This window comes from Schistocerca americana, chromosome 1, assembly GCF_021461395.2.
Source record: "Schistocerca americana isolate TAMUIC-IGC-003095 chromosome 1, iqSchAmer2.1, whole genome shotgun sequence".
Taxonomy (NCBI): Eukaryota; Metazoa; Arthropoda; class Insecta; order Orthoptera; family Acrididae; genus Schistocerca; species Schistocerca americana.
This window is the reverse complement of record NC_060119.1, coordinates 640,369,078-640,389,249: the sequence shown is the minus strand read 5'-3', so window position 1 is coordinate 640,389,249 and position 20,172 is coordinate 640,369,078. Positions and strand designations below refer to the sequence as shown.

The window sequence follows — 20,172 nt, the reverse complement described above, 5'->3', positions numbered from 1 at the left end:
GAACAGGGACAGCAGTCTATCAGTAGGTGCAAGGGCACCAGTCTGGATGACTGACTGATACCTGGTCTTGTAACATTGACCAACATGGCGTCGTTCTGTCGGCATTGTAAAGGGCTGGAAGCAAGGGGCACTACACCTGTTATATTGTCCGAGGACATGTGGCTCTACAGTATGGCTTAATGATGATGGCATCCTACTGAGTAAAATACTTTAGAGGTAAAGCAGTAGTTCAGTCAGATCTCTGGGGAGGTAGTACCCAGGACGTCATCAGGAGAAACAAAACATTTGTAGGCTTCACAGCCTGGAATGTTTGATCCATTAATGAGGTAAGTATAGCATAGTGAACGCCTTATAGTAACCAAAAAAGACACAAAGCCAACACCAACCATAGTAGTTTATACGCACACCAGCTTTGAAGAGGACAAAGAGACAGAAAGAATGTATGATGAGATAAAAGTAATTATTCAAATAGTTAAGGGAAATGAAAATTTTATTGTCATGGAGGTCTGGACTTTGATAGTAGGAAATTGAGAAGGAAAAATAGTACAACATGAACTGGGGATGAGAAATGAAAAAGGGGAAGACACCGGGAAGAATTTTGACCACAGCACAATTAATCATTGCTAATACTTGGTTTAAAAATCGTGAAAGCAGGTTGTGCATGTGGAAGAGACGTGGAAGCAATGGAAGATTTCACACAGATTATATAACAGTAAGACATAGATTACAAAAACAGATTTTTAACTGCAAAAAGTTCTAGAAGCAGATGTGTAGTCTGGCCATAAATTACTGGTTATTAACTGCAGATTAAAACTGAAGGAACTGCAGACAGGTAGGAAATTAAGTAAAGGACACCTGGATAAAGTGAAAGCATTAGAGGTTGTTGAGAGTTATTATGGGTGCCTTAGGCATCGATTGACTGAAACAGGAGAAAGGAATTCACCAGAAGACATATAAGTACTCTTGAGAGATGAGCAGAGGATCAAACAGACAATAAGGTACAGCTCAGTACAAATCCTTGGATAACGCATGAGATAATGAATCTAATTCATGAAAAGAAAAAATATATGTATGCAGCAAATGAAGCAATCAAAAGAGAATAATACAGACATCTAAAAACTGAGATCGACAGGACGTACAAAAAGACAAAGCAGGAATGTGACCTGTCCAGTTTTCTTGGCCTAACTGATTAGTGGTGTGCTTCAGTGAGCACTGATTGCCAGCAAGAGCAACCCTCTGATCTCAGTGTCACACATGGACTGTAACACGAAGATTTTTTATCTTCCAAATGAAGTTTGATACAGACAAGTGGATGCCAATCCCATGAATAAAATCATGAGGAAGATAGTGACCCTTCTCAGTGCCTAAGGTCTGACATGTAACATCAGTGATGGTGTTAGAACACAAGTGGCAGTGTCACAACAACTATATGGCCCTTTAAGGTACACAAGAACAAAATTCCTCTGAGGCCCAGTGTTAATAAAAGTCTTGCACCTACATACCAGATAACAAAATACTTGAAAGCAATCTCAGTAAATACATAGGGAAATACGAACATCACTTTCACAACTCCGGTGACTCCATAGAGCACCTAAGTCAACTGCAGCTCTAGAATAAGGACATTAAAGTCAGTTTTGATGCAGACTCCCTCATTACGTGAATTCCACTTTCTCATTTCTTGGAAACAATTGCAGAAAAGTTAGATGATTGTTTCACATAACTTTTTAGGCATTTTCTGAAGTCAACTTATTTCCTGTTTGACAGAAAATATAACAAACCCATGCCATGGCAATGGGTACACCGTTATTGTTTGCCATGGTGAACCTATACATGGAGCACCTTGAAGCAGAAGCACTAGGATCCACCTAGTTGAAACCGATGTTTTTCTGTTGGTACCAGGAGACACCTTTGTAGTGTGGAAAAACTTGAAGATTTCCTGGAACACTGAAACTCAATCCACTGTAATATAAAATTCATGATGGAACTTGAAAAAGAGGGATAGCTACCTTTCCTCGACCTGCTAATTGAGAGAAGAAAGGACAGATCCATGGGTCACAGTGAATATAGAAAACTTATGCAAACTGATCTCTATCTCCACACTCTGAGCCATTATCATCTGTCACCAACAAATTCAGTGCTAAGGATTCTGTTCCATATAGCTTTAACACTTTCAGACAAGGAAACACTCACCAGAGAAGCCAAAAATCACTTATCTACCTCAGTAACCCAAAACCCAGAAAAACCAGCAGACTCCTCCTCCTTTGTCTCCGGAAACCAGGGTGCATAATGCATTCCAAGTGAATGTGGCACATCTTACATGGATGAAAGAAAGATTAGAGTTTAACATCCCATTGACAGCACAATCATTAGAAACAGAGCACAAGCTCATAATATGGAAAGATGGGGAAGGAAATTGGCCTTGCCTTTTTCAGGGGAAACATCGTGGAATTTGCCAGGAGCAATTTAGAGAAACCACAGAAAACTTAAATCTACAGACAGGGATGTGAACCATCATCATCCTGAATGGGAATCTAGCGTACTAACCACTGGGTCATCTTGTCCGTTTGTCTTACATGGGGCAGACCATCAAAACAGTATAGGAGAGGCTGCAAGTAATGTCAGCAACATACTCAACTTATAAAATAAGCAAATCAGCTGTCAGCAAGCACTGCCCCAAATACTATCATGAAATGAAATTTGATGAGACCAGTATATAGTGGGGCAAATGCCAAGTTCCTGGGCCAGCATAATTAAGGAGTCCATCAAAATAAAGGTGTCAGATAACATAGTACACAGGTATGGACATCAATATAAACAAGGTTTGGCGACAGGTACTGAATTAAGATCTCATTGGACCCTGTATCTGCCACAGCTGGAAAATGCTGAGACAATTTGCATTTCTGAAGAATATCAGTCGCACTCTAAAATAAAAGAACATCAAAGGGCATAGTGGTCATCAGAAATCAAATTCTGCTCCAAATAACGGTCTGAGACCAGCAAGAGTTCATTGTGGCACGAGTCCAGGCAATGACTGCTAGTAAAAGCCAAACTCATAGCACATGAACATTAAAGCAGGAATGGCTTGATGAGAAATGCAAGGCTGCAGAATCATGCACGATTATAGCAGAATCATGCAAGATTGTAAGAAAGGTACATTTACATGATTATTCTGTAACTGAATAGATTAAAAATCTACTCACCACATGGTGGCAGGAGAAAACACAAACAAAAAAAGGTTTTATGCATGCCAGCTTTTGGAGTCAGGGTTCTGGGTGGCTATTCTGATCTCTACCCTTTTTCCTATACCTCTTCAGTCCTTTTCCTTCACCCCTCTTCCTTCCTCTTCAATCCTTCTGCCATAAGAAAAAGCCACTGGCTCCAAAAGCTTGCTTTTGTAAAACCTTTCTTTCAATGTGTGTCCTCTTGCCACCGCTTTGAGTGTTTTTTTTTTTTTTTTTCCTCTATGCAATTACATTATATTGACAAAAATTGTTTATTTTCCTTGTTACACATAATTATTCCGCAATTCAGAGTTAAGTTCATGGCAGAGGGTTCACCAAACCATCTTTAAGCCATTTCTCTATCGTTCCACTCTTGAACAGCATGCATGAATAATGAACACACAAGTCTTTCCATGTGAGCTCTAAGTTTTCTTATTTCATTTTGATGATCATTGCTCCGCTCCCTATGCAGGCAGGCACCAACAACAAATTTTCAAACTCTGAGGAGAAAGTTGGTGACTGAAATTTCATAAGAAGATCCTGCACAACGAAAAAGCCTTTGTTTTAATGATTACCACCCCAACTCATGTAGCACATCCATGGAGCTCTCTCCCCTATTTCATTATAGCACAAAGTGAGCTGCCCTTCTTTGAACCTTTTCAATGTACTCTGTCGGTCCTATATGATGCAGATCCCACTCCAGACAGCAACACTCCAGAAGAGAAAGCACATATGTAGTGTAGGGAGTATCTCTGGTTGATCTGTTGCATTTTCTCAGTATTCTGTCAATAAATCGTAGTGTTTGATTTGCTTTACTCACGACATTAACCATGTGATCATATCAACTTAAGTTATTAGTAACTGTAATCCTTAAGTACTTAGTTGAATTTACAGCCTTTAGAATTGTATGATTTATCATGTAACCGAAATTTTGTTACTCATGTGGATGGCTTCACACTTTTGATTATTTAAAAGTTAATTGACGCTTTTCACACCACACATATATATTGTCTAAATCGTTTTGATCATTTGATGATTTTATAAGACAGTAAATGGCAGCAACATGTGCTAACACTTTAAAAGTGCTACTCAGATTCTCTCCTAAACAATTTATATAGATCAGAAACCACAGAGCACCTATAACACTTCCTTGAGGAATGCCAGATATTACTTCTCTTTTACTCAATGACTTTTCATCGGTTACTACAAACTGTGATGTTTCTGATAGGAAACCACAAATCCAGGCACACAACTGAGAAGGTAAGTCCATAGGTACACAATTTGATTAGAAGTCTTCTGTAAATATAAAAATATGTAATCAATTCCACATCCCTGTCAATAGCACTCATTATTTTGTGACAATAAAAAGCTCAGTGTGTTCCAAAAGAACAATACTTTCTCAATCTGTGTTGGCTCTTTGTCAATAAATCATTTTCTTCAAGATAACTCACTGTGTTCAAAGATAGTATATGTTTCAAAATACTACTGCAAATCTAAGTTAGCAGTATGGGTCTGTAATTTAGAGGATTGCTCCTATTTCTTTTCTTGCTTATTGGCTTGACTTGTGTAACTTTCGAACTTTTAGGTACAGATCTTTCTACAGGCAATTGATTGGATTTGACTGCTAAATATGGAGCTACTATATCAGCTTAATCTGAGAGGAACCTGACTGGTATACAATCAGGACTGAATGCCTTGCCTTTATTAGTGATTTAAGCTGCTTTGCTACACCAATAATATCTACTTCTCAAAGTTACTCATGTTGGCAGTTGTTCTTAATAAGTCTGCTTTAGTGGCACTATCACTGATAACATCACCATTATTATGACACACTGAAAGTATTGATTGTCTTTCTGGTAGTGTACTTTACATATGAATAGAATCTCTCTGGATTTTCTGCCAGATTTTGAGACAAGAATTATGATGCTGAAAGTATTAAAAACATCTCGCACCAAAGTTCACACTACATTTCGAGCTTTTGTAAAGTTTCAGCAATCTTGATGATCTTGCACTATTTTAAATATGGCATGCTTTTTTCCTTGCTTACGCAACAGTGTTCTGACCTCTTTACCATACCACCTCTTATTAATTTATTTGGTATATGGCTCTTAATAGTTGTTGATGCTATTCCTTTGAATTTAAACAACATCTGGTCTATACTTACTTATTCAGATTGGAAGGAGTGGAGACTGTCTCTTAGGATTGCCTCAAGTGAATTTTTATCTGCTTTTTAAAATAGACAGGTTTTGCGTTTATTTTTGGTGGGATTGAATGTTATGGTACTGAGTCTCACTAAAAGAACCTTGTGGTCACTAATCCCTGTACCCGTCAAGATGCTATTTGCTCGGGATTATTTGTTGATACGAGGTCTAGCAGGTTCTCGCAACCATTTACACTTTCAGTGGGCTCCTGAACTACTTCTTCAAAATAATTTTCTGAGAACACATTCATGACAATTTCAGACAACATTTTATGTCTTCTCTGACTTTAAACATGTATTTTCACTAATATATTGAGGGTAGATTGAAGTCATCAGTAACTATAACTGTGCAAGTGGGGTACCTATTTCAAATGAGACTCAAGTTTTCTTTGAACTGTTCAGTAACTTTATAACCTGAATTGGTGGTCAGTAAATGGAACCAATTATTAATTTATTTCAGCTGTCGAGTATAGCCTCTACCCGCTGTTGAGGATAACCTCTATCCATACCAACTCTCAAAAACTATCTACTTTGACTTCACTAGAAGGTAAACTATTACTGACAGCAATAAACACTCCACCACCTACTGTATTTAATCCATCCTATATGTGCATGGTTCTTTGTAAAAATTTCAAATGAACTCATTTCCAGCTTTGGCCAGCTTTCTTTGCCTATAACGATTTGCGCTTCAGTGCTTTCTATTAGCACTTGGGACCCTGGTTTTTTCAACACAGCTACAACAATTAACAAATACAATACAGATTGTTTCTAGGCCTACTTCTTAGTGTTTGTACTGCACCCTTTTACACTGACACCCTTTCTGTAGTTTGCTGAGACCATCTAAGCAAAAAAGAAAAAAACACCCAGTCCCCTCCATACAGTCTCTGCTACCCTGTAGAAGCTGCCTGTGTGTAGTGGACACCTGACCTACTAAGCAGAACCCAGAACCCACCACCCTATGGTGAAAGTCTAGGAATCTGCAGCCTACATGGTTGTAGAACTGTCTGAGATTCTGATTCAGATCCTCCACTAGGTTCTGTACCACAGTCAGTTCTGTCAATGATGCTTAAGATGCTGAGCTCCGCATTCAGCTCACAAGTAGGGTTGGCAATCTTTACTACTTCAACTAACCGCCTGAAACCAGAGTGTCTCTCTTTCAGTCCAAGTACCAACATGAGCCACCATAAGCAGTTACCTGCATCCTGTGCTCTTCAGTGAATCCGGAAGCAACCTTTCCACATCTGAAATGACTCCTCCTGCTATGTACACAGAGTGAAAACTGACCTCTTTCCCTTCTTGGCAGCCATATCCCTAAAACACCCCATTACACATCTAATGTTGGGATTGCCAACAATCAGTGAGCCCACACTCTCTGAATGTCCAGATCTTGCAGCCTGAGACACTTCCTCTGGACCAGGGCAAGTGACATCATCTGGCTCAGGGACTTCGTCGGCCACAGATAGCACCCAAAAACTGTCCATCAGATGACTGGCATGGCCCTCTGATCAGCCTCCTCGAAAGTCTTTCGCTGCCTGCCTCTCCTTGGAATGACTTCCGCCCCAACAATCGATGATGAATCAACTTTAGTATGGGCAGTACCTGGGGCAGCTTCAGTAGTGGACTGATCAAAGGATATATCACCTGGACCTATAATGCGGACTCCCATGGTGACAGCCACTGGCAACATCCTCAAGCTTTGTGACCAAAGGTGACACCTCCTGAAGCTGTATGCATCTGAATGCAGCAATCACAGCAGCACATGGAAAATTAGAGACACCTTAGGAGAAAAGAAAAGACCTGTATGAATATTAAGAGGTCTGATGGGAAACATGTACTAAGCACAGAAGGGAAGGCTGAAAGGAATATCTTTTTGCCTGCCCACCCGTTCATCAGTATTCCGACTTGTTTGGTATGACCCACCATCAATTCCCCTCCTGTGCCAACCACTCGATCTTAGGTTGGTCAGCTGTTGGTTGGTTGGCTTAAAAGAGGAGGGGAAGGGACCAAACTGCTAGGTCATTGGTCCCTTGTTCTAAATAAAACAATGTCATAAGGGTGACAACACAAAACGGAAAGAAAGGAAAGCCACAAGAACGACGGAAGGGTAAGAAACACTTAAATGGACAAAAGAGGACAAGAAAACCACAGAAATACGAGAAACAGGGAGAAAAGATTAAAACGACAAAACAGACTACCATGGCTGGCTGACCATGGGAATAAAAACGAGAAGCCAGCCACTCTGCAACACATTAAAACCTCCACCCTAAAAGCACTAGGGTGGAGGACACAGAAGGACAAAGGACATGTGCAAATAAAAAAACGCACAAATAAACATAATACAAAATCAGCCGATGATGCATTGTCAAATAAAATTAGCTGTAACAAATCCGGTAACCGAAGATTTCGTTGCAGGGCAGTCAAAGTGGGACAGTGCACCAGAATGCGGGCCACTGTCAACCGGGTGCCGCACCGACACTGAGGTGGGTCTTCAAGGTGTAGGAGGTAACTGTGGGTCACTCAAACGTGGCCAATGCGGAGCCGGCAGTTTGTTGTGTGTACCGAGACTATGCCATTCTGTCCCCAAAGCCGAAAAACCTGGGGGGGGGGGGGGTAAGAACGAACGCAGGTCAATTATTGGAACGTCCATCTCCAGCAGTTTCCACGTAGCCTGTTTGGCCACCCTGTCAGCAAGTTCGCTGCCTGGGATTCCGACATGTCCTGGGGTCCACACAAACACCACTGAATGACCAGACTGTTCCAGGGCATATATGGACTCCTGGATGATCGCTACCAAAGGATGATGAGGGTAGCACTGGTTGATGGCTTGTACGCGGCTCAAGGAGTCAGTACACAGTAGAAAAGACTCCCCAGGGCATGAACGGATGTACACAAGACCAGGAGATATAGCCACCAGCTCTGCAGTGAAAACACTGCAGCCATCAGGCAAGGTGTGCAGTTCTATATGTCCTCCATGGACACAAGCGAAGCCGACATGACCATCAGCCATCGAGCCGTCTGTGTAAACCACTTCATGGCCTCGGTACATGTCAAGAATCGAGAGGAAGTGACAGCGGGGTGAACTGAGTCCTTTGAGCAATTTGAAAGGTCCAGGCGAAGCCGCAGCCTAGGTGTTCACCATAGAGGTGTACGCAAATGGACCTCGAGTATAGGTGATAAAAGCAAGGACTCCAGTTCAGATAGAATTGGACACGAACTGCAATTGTAAGCCCTGACCTGGGCTGTCAATGCGGGAGATGAACCACCGTGGGTGGGAAAAGGAGACGGTAATTCGGATGCGCAGGAGAATTACCAATGGGTGCAATGTAACTGGCGAGCATGGTGCACACCTGACCTGCGATGAAGGGACTCCAGCCTCTGCCAGGATGCTGGTCACCTGACTTGTCTTAAGAGCTCCTGTCACTAGTCGAACGCCACAGTGGCACACTGGATCTAGTAAATGAAATGCTGAGGGCACCGCCGAACCATAAATCAGACTCCCACAGTCAAGGCTCTGTAGAGCCACTGCAGCGTAGAGTGATCTGCACCCCAGTCGGTGTTGCTCAGGCAGCTGGTGGAGCAGTACGAAATGCAGAAGTCATCCGCATTCAGAGAGGGTGAGGTGGACGGCCCTACAGCTGCTCCCAGACTGTTGAAGACCTCTAAACATAGTGATACACTCAATACAGAGCCCTGCAGGGCTCCATTCTCCTGGATATGGGGGGAACTATGGGAGGCACCAACTTGGACAAAGAAATTACGAAGCGATAGGAAATTCTGGATAAAAATCACGAGTGGGCCTCGGAGACCCCACTCGCATAACATGGCAAGGATATCGCTTGTAGTCAGGCGTGAGATTTTAATCATCTGACCATGGATACAATCTGGCCCAGGAGCTATGTGAGGGCAATGTACAAGGACACTGAGGAGCTCCCACTCTGTAAATGGGGCATTATAGGATTCAATGTGGTGTATAGTGAATGAGAGGACTTTCCCTTCCATCCGCCGCATGAGAGTGTGAAAGGCTGGGGGGTAATTCTCCGACGTAGAGGCGCAAGCAGTGCTCAGCAAAATGCTCGGCAATCACATTTGCATCGGTAGATAACACACCATTTATGTTAACACGGGGAGCACCTGTTGGGGTCCGGTACCCAAAAACTCGTTTGATCTTTGGCCAGACTCGGTAAGGTGACGTATGGCACCCAATGGTCAAGACGTATCTCTCTCAGCACTCCTGTTTCTGTCTTTTTATAAGCTGGCAAACATGGGCACGGAGCCGTTTAAAGGCTATGAGGTGCTCCAGGAAATGGTGCCACTTATGCTGCTGTAGAGCTTGCCGACACTAATTAGTTGCCTCAGTGAATTCCTGCGACCATCAAGGAACGGTCTTTAGCCGGGACACCCTAAAGAACAAGGGAGCGCGTTTTCCGCCACAGAAATGATTGTTGTAATTACATGCGCAACCACCACATCAATGTTACCATGTGGGGGAGGATTCAATGGTGACAGCAGAGATGAAAGCGTCCCGGTCTACCTTGTTTAAAGCCCACCTGGGCAGGTGTCCGTGGGCCTGACGCTGGGGCAGTGACAGGAAGATGGGGAAGTGGGAACTACCACACAGGTCGTCATGTGCTCTCCAGTGCATAGATGGGAGAAGGCCAGGACTGCAAACCAAGAGATCAATGGCCAAATATGTGCCATGTGCCACACTGAAAGGAGTAGGAGCACCTGTATTTAAGAGGCAGAGGTCCAGTTGTGACACTAAATTTTCAACATCTCTGCCTTGGCCAGTAAGCACGATGCCACCCCACAAGGGGTTATGAGTGTTAAAATCTCCCAAAAGTAGCAAAGGTTTAGGGAGTTGATAAATCAGTGCAGCCAATGCGTTCAGGGGTACTGCACCATCTGGAGGAAGATATACTTTGCAGACAGTTATTTCCAGTGTTGTCCTTATCCTGACAGCCACAGCTTCAAGAGAGGTTTGAAGGGGCACAGGTTCACTGCATACTGAGTTCAGGACACAGACACGAGCTACACCTGACACTCTATTATAGTCACTATGGTTCTTGTAATATCCCCTATAGCCGTGGAGGGCAGGGGTCTGCATTGCCGCGAACCAGGTTTCCTGGAGGGCAATGCAGAATGCAGGTGTAAAGCTTAAGAGTTGCCGCAGCTCAGCCAGGTGGTGGAAAAAACTGCCACAGTTCCACTGGAGGATGACGTTATCGTGTGGCTAGGAAGGCATGAAGGCAGGTTATGCCTCAGGGTCACCTGCTGCCACTGACTGAGTATTTGTAGTCATTTCTATGGTGGATGAAGCATCAGTGAGACCCAGGTCCGCAGAGGACGCTAAAATCTCCACCACATCCTCAGATGCAGAATTGGTAGGGAGTGCTGGTGTTGGGGCAACCAGAGGGCTCATTTTCTTAGCAGACTTCTTTGTTTGCTTACCCTGTCGCTTCTCTTTAGGGGCTTGCTGGGAGGACTTCTCTGAAACAGCTTCAGGCACGGAGGAAGACTGAAGCTCTTCATCTAGCAACTTTTGGCTCCTTCAGCCACTGGTAAGTGTCTGCTGTGGCATTAGTGGAGACCTTGGGAGAGAGGGGCCCAATGGACCCCTTCCGCACGAGACGAGCTGGAGGAGGCTGTTGCTTCTCCAGCAGAGGGGGGAGAGAACCGATGTCCCCTGTGTTGGGGGGGGGGGGGGGGGGGGGGGTTGGGGCGCCTTGCTCCAGAAGTAGGTGCTTTGGGAGCAACAGAGGAAGATTTGCCCCCTACCACCAAGGGGGCAGATGTGCTCTGGTTTCCCGGAGGGCCCACTGTTCGTGGCACAGGGTGAGGAACCACTGGCACTTGGGACAGCGATGGTGACGTAGCTGCAGAATATGTCGACGTCAACCAAATGGGATGTAATCTTTCAAATTTACATTTAGTCTCTGTGTAAGTCAACTGGTCCAGGGTCTTGTACTCCATGATTTTCTGCTCCATTTGGAGTAATGGGCAGTCTGGCAAGGAGGAGGAGTGGTGCTCTCCACAGTTGATGCAATTGGCAGGAGGCGCACATGGAGTATCTGGCTGCCGGGGATATCTGCAGTCTCGACACGTGGTGCTGGAAGTGCAGTCCGAACTTCCAGCACTTAAAGCACAGCATAAGGGGAGGGGCGTATAGTTTAACATCACAGCAGTAAACCATCACCTTGACCTTTTCAGGCAATGAATCACCCTCAAAGGCCAAGATGATGGCACCAGTAGCAACCCTGTTGTCTTTGGATCCCCTGTAAACGTGCCGGATGAAATGAACACCCCATGTTCTATACTTGCACAGAGCTCGTAGTCACACTGCAAGAGGAGATCATGATGAAAAATGATCCCCTGGACCATATTGAGGCTTTTATGCGGAGTGATGGAAACAGAAACAGGAATATCATGCAACTTGTCACAAGCGAGTAACGCTCGGGATTGGGCTGGGGATGCTGTCTGAATCCAGACTGCGCCGTTTCGCATCTTGGACACTGCTGTCACTTCTCCAAACTAGTTCAATGAAAACTTGAGGCTTCATAAGTAGAAAGGAGTCCCCATCAGTCGGAGGCGAATACAACAGACTGGCTACCATGCTGGATATTGGGTGCAGAGAAATCCAATATTGTCATGGGGCAAAAGAGTACAGGAGACAACGGAAGAAGATGACATACCGTGGAAAGCATTCTTGCCCAAACAGTTGAATCGCAGGTGGAGATGCAAAGCCATGACAACAGATTCCGAAGATCGAATCTAAGGGCACTGTGGATAACTCATGCACCATGTAAGGCATCCTTCCCCATATGGCCTGCACTTCTCTAGAATTTTGATAGTGGCAGGTCAAACCACAGAATGGGATCTGAACTCATAGGGCCAAAAGTGAGAGACTTCCCCTGGAACCACAGGGAGATCAATTTGAGGAGTAGCACTTGCATCCAATATCCTCAATTCCCACAAGTACCACAGAAGTTATTCCCTGATGTCTTAAAACATGCACTATCATCCTCTCCCTTCTTCTTATCAATGTTTTCCATTTGTTTCTCTCCTCTCCTCAATTCTGCAGAGGTTCCCTCAGTTCTTATCAGTCCACCTAATTTTCAAAACCCTTCTGTAGCACGACATCTCACATGCTTCAGTTCTCTTCTTGTCAGGTTTATACATGTTGCAAAATTTAACCTCCTTAAAATGCTTTGCTTCAAATGCACTTTCTCAGAAAATTCTTCCTCAAATTAAGGCCCATGTTTGATAACTTCTTTTGGTCAGGAATGATCTCTTCACATGGACTAGTCTACTTTTTACATCCTCCCTGCTTCATCCAGCATCGCTTCCAAGGTAGCAGAATTCTTACACTCCATCTACCTCCCAGTCCCCAATTTTAAGCTTATCACCAATTCGCCATTCCTCATTACTTTTGTCTTCTTTCGGTTTACTCTCAGTCATAGAGTGTGCTCATTAGACTGTTTATCCCATGTAACAAGTCCTACAATTCTTCCTTACTTTCACTGAAGATAGCAAAGAATTTCATCTGCAAATCTCGTCACTGATATCTTTGCACACTGAACTTGAACATCACTGCTGAAGATTTCTTTCATTTCCATTATTGCTCCTTCAACCTATAGACTGAACAATAGGTGCAAAAGATTATACTCTCGTGTTATACTTTTTCTAATCCAAGTTCTTCGTATTTTTTCCTCTTGGTTTTGGTAGATCTTGTACATAACCCATCTTTTCCTATAGCTCACTTCTATTTTTCTCATATCTTGCACAACTTTACAGTATCCAATGCTTCTTCCTTATTGACAAGTCCTATGAACCTCTTCTGATGTTTCTTCAGTCTTCCTTCCATTATCAAGTGTACAGATTCTCATTTTCTTTGCCATCCTTCTGCATATTATTATTGTCAGCAACTTCAATGCATAGGCCTTTACACTGCTTGTGTTGTAGTTCTCACACGTATCTGCCTTTGCTACCTGCAGGTATGTGTTAATGACATTTTTCTGAAAGTCTGATGATATGTTTCCAGCCTCATAGATTGTACACACAAACTTGAATAGTCATTTGGTTGTCACTTCCCCCAGCGATTTTAGAAATTCTGAAGTTAATGTATTTATGCCTTGAATCTTATTTGATCACAAGTCTTCCACAGTTCCATTAAACTCCAACACTACTATTGGATTCCTATATCTCTCATGTTGACTGCCATTTCTTGTACTATCACACCACCAGTTCGGTCTTCCCCTGTGTAGAGGCATTAAATGTGCTCCTTTCACGTATCCACTCTCTCCTCTGCGATTAACAGTGGACTTCCCATTAAGTTCTTAACGTTGAAGGCTGTTTTGTCTTTTCTATATTCTGAATCAGTCCACTTGAAAAATATTTCCTTGCATTTATTAGCTTCTGTTTCACTGCAATTCCTATTTCATATGGTTGTATTCCTATCTTTTTATGAACATTTTTGTTCTTTCCTTTTCATCGTTCAACTGGAAGTACAGGATTATGTAAAAAGGACTTTACAACTTTGGAATGATATAGAAATTTATTGAGATAACTTACACAATCGGTACATGTTGCATTTTGTAGCAAAAAATGTCAAGTTTCACATAAAGGTGTCATTCTGGTTTGATGTGACTGCTATTTGTGAAGCAGCAAACATCTCAATGGTAATCAATTTCTTCCCACACTTGTTGCAACAAATTGGGCATAACTTGTGCAACAGCAGTGAAGATTTGATTTTTCAGGTCAGCGAAATTGTATGGTATGGGAGGAAAATACACATGGCCGTTAATGAAACCCCTTAGAAAGAAATCCAGTGGTGTCAAGCCTGGACAGTGGGGTGGCCATGCATTTGGCCCTTCATGGCCAATCCACCAACCTGGGAAGCAGTTATCAAGGAAAACTTGAGCTTCCGCGAGGAAATAAAGTGGTGCGCTGTCTTGCTGGTAGTGAACCATCCCAACTCTTTCTTCTAAATCAATCTGTGGAATTTAAACAATTTCAAGCACATTCAGATACAAAATACCAGTGAGAGTTTTCCAAGAAGAAGAAATGGCACACTTTAACTATGGGGCTGTCAGAAACATGTTCCGGGTTGCATGTGGATTTTTGCTGCCCAGTATGAAATGTTGACTCATGACTGAAGATTACTGTGTTCACGTATGTCTCATCATCCTCTACTGAAGCAATATTTCCACAGAGAATTACCCTCAAGCAACGTTATCTGCATCACTAATATGCTGTGTCACTGTGCATCTGTGTGGTTTCAAGTGTAAACATCTCTGCAGTACTCACCAAACAGTCCTCTGTGGAATGCCAGTCCTATGGAATGCCAGTCTCATGAGATGCACACTGCATTGATTTTTGTGGAATGTGGGCAAAGCTCTCCCTTACCTGTTTGACATAATCATCAACATACAGGTGACTTGGTGATTTATCATGTCACAGGGAACAACCCATCTCAACAAACTTCTTGTGCTAAGAGTAAATTGTAGGCCTGCTTGGAGGTTCTTTGGTGTATTTGGTCGAAATTTATGCTGAGCAGTTGTTGCAGAATTTTTTTTCATGAAAAAACCAATTTTTTTCATGAAAAAACCAATTTTTTTCATGAAAAAACCAAACCACACAGCAAGCATGCACTGCAACAGTGAAATTAGGCATTTTAACTGCGCACTATGGTGGCACAGTTACTGGCAGAGCAGGGTACTGATGCACTACATGACTCAAACTTGAGGTAATTTGCTACAAAATGACATCTACAGACTCTGTAAGCTATCTCACTAAATTTCTATATATTCCAAAGTTGTAAAGTCCTTTTTGATTCATCTTGTATTACTTCTGTTGCCCAGGATATCTTCACAGTTACTTTCCGTGTATCTATATTTGTCCATCCAACTGCCGTGACTGATCTTTTCAGAGATGTCCATTCCTCTTCAACTGACCTGCCTACAAAGAAATTCATTATCACAATATCTACAACATTAGAGAACATCAAAAGCACTTCATCTTTTCTCAATACTTCACACCCCATGTCTTTCCACATCGGTTCTCTCAGAAGATTCTCCTGAACTTCAGTCTGCTCTTCATCATTGCTAAATTCTGCTCCAAGTCTTCATCCGCTTCTGGGTACACTTTACATTCCAATATCTGATTTTGGAATCTCTTTCTGGACATGACGTTATCTGGCTGGTATCTTCTCATGTCTCTAAGCTTTTCCCAAGTATACCTGCTTATTTATGATTTTGGAACAGTGTATTTGCTATTAATAGCTGAAATTTACTGCAGAACTCAACATTAGTCTTTCTCTCTCTCATTCCTATTAGTGAACCTGTGTTCTCCTGTAACCCTTTCTTCCATTCCTTCCCCTAGAGCAGCATTCTAGTCAGCCATAATTATCTGATTTTCACCACATTCTCACACTGAATTTCATATTCAATATCCTCATATATTTTCTGTATATCTTCATCTTCTGCTTGTGACATCAGCATGTATATTTTAACTACTATTATTGGTGTCCATTTGCTTTCAACTTGGTGAGAATAATCTTATCACTGAACTGACCACAGTAACTCTCTGCCCTGTCTTCCTGTTCATGACAATTCCTACTCCAGTTGTATTGTTATTTGCTGCTGTTGAAATTACTCATCTAATAGAAATCCTTATCTTCTTTCCATTTCACTTCACTGACCCCACTAGTTAATGTTTATCATCCATATTTCACTTCCATACAAGGATACACTCCAGACAAATATCTCCGGAAAAGATGTCCAGACACCAAAATTTAAGCAATTCCAACATTCCATTGGTATAAAGAGTAGTGACTCAGTTTGTTTATAATTTACTAAGGTTTTTGCCACAGTTGCATATAATTGTTTTCAATGGTGACTAGTTTTGAACACTTGCATTCATTTCCAAACTATTGCCTGTGTCTCTGATGTTAGATTTACATAATTTCATTTGAACATTTGAAAGATTTTGTGCATACATTGTAACATTACAACAAATGTGATTTGATTGTAATATAATTCCAATGACAAGGAAATCATAATAAATTATAAATACTTACATTTAAATTTAATCTTAATGAATTTCTCTCTGTCAGAAATGCTTTTCTCAAAATAACCAATCTGCTTTTTATGTCCTCTCTGTTTTGACCTTTTGTAATTTTTTTTTTCCTGCCCAAGGAGCAAAACTTATTATTAGCTTTAGTATCTCATTTCCCAATTGAATTCTGTAAAGATCACCTGATTTAATTCGACTATATTTCATTACCTTTATTTTTCTTATGTTGATATTTAACATATAACATATTTTCAAAATGCCGTTGATTCCACTTAAGTCTCTTGCTGTCACTGACTGAATTGCAGTGTCATTTGAAAACATTAAAATTTTTTTTATTTCTTCTCTCGGAACTTTAATTCTCTTCCCAAATATCTCCTTGGTTTCCTTTCCTGCTTGCTCAGGGAGAGGTTAAACCATGTCTGACTCCCTTCACTACTGCTTCACTTCTGTGTCCATTGAATCTTCTAACTGCAGTCTGATTTGTATATAAGTTGTAGATAACCTTTGCTCCCTGTATTTTACCCCTACTACCTTCAAAATTTCACTGTATTTGTTCCCATTAGCATTATTAAAAGCTTACTGTACAGTATTTTGGACTCATGCTTTGTTAACATTCACACCTGTTTGCAGCAGCCTTCTTTGGAACAGAAATTATTACATTCTTCTTGAAGTCTGAGGATATTTTGTCTGTCTGATATGTCTTGCATCCAAGTCCATGTATAAACAATACTCATAGTGATACACTAACTAGTTCCATCTTGTCACAGTGCCAGCACTCAACATTACACTGTAAAATAGTTGTGTAGCCTCCTGTTTGCCATCTGAAGATGAGCATGATATGGTTCTAAAAACAGTTTGTGGAATAAATGACATTTTAAAAAAATGACTTGATGCAGTTTTCTTTATTTATATTGAATATATAGTCACGGGTTCCTAAACATCTGTAATGGACAAGCAGTAAAATACTTTCCACCTCATCTTCATTTACTTCCTCTTCTCTGTCTCTAATACTGTCTTCATATTTATTTCCTCTCATTTAGCTCCTCTGTGAACATGTAGCTTTTAGTTGAAAAAATGTCATGATGATCTTTTCATTGGCAAAGATTCCAGATTAGTTCCAAATATGGATATTCTGGATGGTACTGCCAGGGGGAAGATCAGCATGAGAAAAAAACTGAATAATCAATGAAAGGATAACATTATACACACTACAGTGTGAAATGTCAAAAGTCTGGATGTGGGAGGGGAAATAGAAAAATCAAGTCATTAGGTGTAAAATGGTTTCTTTCTGAAGACTCTAAATAAATTCTCAAGTCCCATGCCATAATACAGTTGAAAACCTCCAACTGATTAATAAGATATATCGACAAGCGTTATTTTTACATATTCCTTAAAGATGTAATCCCAGAAGGATCTTGTTAGGGCAAGATTTCTGCAGCAGAATAGCCTATAGAATATCCTGTGGGGGTACAATGCTATGACTGACTTATGGGCTGCAAATGGCGAGGGTGGTAATTGTGTGTTCAATGCACCAGTCACATACTGTGTATGTGTGACCAATGTAGGGTTTCCACATGGGCATAGAGTTCTGCAGACTCCCAACTTCTGCTATCCCAAATTATCCTTTACAGAACAAACTGAGAAAACAGCACCAGATTTTGGAGGTGGCCAGTAGAGATCAGAAATGGAGTGGGCATGAGAGCAACATTGAGGGCTGCCTGTATTAGACTCACAGCACCGCCGTTACATCAGTGCTATACTAGCTTCCTTCTTTCCTTCCTTCCCACTGCAGATCCACTAGCATGACAAGTCTGAGAATGGTAGTGCAGCAGTCACTTCCTGCTCGTCAACTCGTTCCCTCTTGTACATGCAGGACATTAAAGCTAGGCATGACTTAGCACGGAGTTTGAGCGCAAGAAATTACTCTCGTAGCACTGACAGGGTAAAAATGATTGACTCTTGGGATCAAATGGCATCTAACACAGCTGTATTTTCTGAGACTGTGGAAAGTATAAGATGAAAGTTAAGTGTTGCAGTGTATAGAATTGCAAATTTTCTCTATAAGAGGAAGAGTGATACCTGCTGCTAGAGTGCACACTTAAGATGGTAAAAGAAAACTGCATCCAACCAAAACAAAATGATTGTATTACTGTTTAATAAATTTACAGCAGTCTTCAAAAATCTTTCATTCATATACATATGCGTTACACACACACACACACACACACACACACACACACACACACACACACACACACACACACACAATATACCTACATAAGTACATTACATACTTAGATATGTGCACATGTGTAACTTTTATATACACAAATAAATGGAATAATACTCATTGCTAACTGATCAGTCAATTTACAGGTACATAACAATCATCAAGCCACTGCTTCTCTTGCATTGTAATATAATTTTTTTTTTTTTTTTTTTTTTTTTGTAAAATGGTGATGTCTTGGATACGATAAATAATAAATCAAGCCCAACAGTCCTGTATGTAATGGCAGTGACACGAGTCCTTGGCTATATTTGCGAACTTGGTCCCGACAACAGACCCAGTTATCGAGTTTAGGATATATGGGCCAAATTGAAGAGGTGTGGAAAACATCTATTGTATCTGAACCCAGACTGTAGGTGGTTCCAGCTCCTTAGCAAGGCCATCTCTGTCAGACATGGCATGTGCCTGGAGCACCAATGTTCTACATAAGCCCACTGTTTGTGAAGGGTGGCGCCAGCTAGATACATGCAAACACAGATCCATGTTTGTGGGCTTATAGAAACAGAATGTCCCAATGACTCATCCCCTTTCCAACTGACCAAGACATCCAGAAACAGCAGACAGCCACACTTCTCCACTTCCAGCTTGAATTCGATATTCTTTTGGATTGAATTCAGATATTGAAGAAACAGTGAAAAAAAAGGGGGGGGGGAGCACTACAACAGTATCATTTACATATCACCAAAACCTTTGGTTTAAGTTCTCGGGTCATTCCATATCAAATCACCCAAATAAAAAATAAATTTTACACCCACCTCCTTAGATTTTCATGAAATTTGGATCAAAAGGTTCTAATACCATCCTGACAACACCCGCAATTTTTTTTTTTTTTTGCTGTATCTCTTATAGTTTTTTTTATAAATTTTTAAAGTTTTTATGTTTCGCGTTTTCCGAACCTTCTGAAATGGTAAATTTAATTTGTATTCAAAACTTTAAAATTGCTTATCTTAAAAACTCTCTTAGATAACATCATGAATGTTTGCAGCAAGTTTATTTATTATACATATTTGAAGATAAAAATGATATATATATAGTATGTTTTTTTTTTAACGGATGTTTTGTTTTATAAGAACTGCAATATCTAGAGTCTCAGACCTGATAGAATGCTCAAATTTGTTTGAATTTACTCTTAAACATATAGGCTACTTGATAAAACAAAAATAATGATGGCTTTTTAACATGTTTATTAATTATAGTAGATTACATTAGAATTATGTACAAAGATGGTGTACTTACGACACTTATGTATAACCCAACTGATTGCTTGAAACATTGAATTTTTTGAGTAATTTTGTCTTTTTAATAAACATTAATGCTGATTCAAACTGTTTTTACACTTCATCCAAGAGCTTTCAGTTCTTTTGATACAGTCTTTTTTGAAGTAATACATTCTT

General features: G+C 41.1%; 1 protein-coding gene across 2 annotated transcripts in view; it reads right to left on the bottom strand.

Moving 5' to 3' along the window:
* The window catches only part of LOC124607721 (ubiquitin-protein ligase E3C), a 213,444-nt gene that overhangs the window by 183,748 nt on the left and 9,524 nt on the right, over positions 1–20,172 (bottom strand). The window lies entirely within an intron of this gene.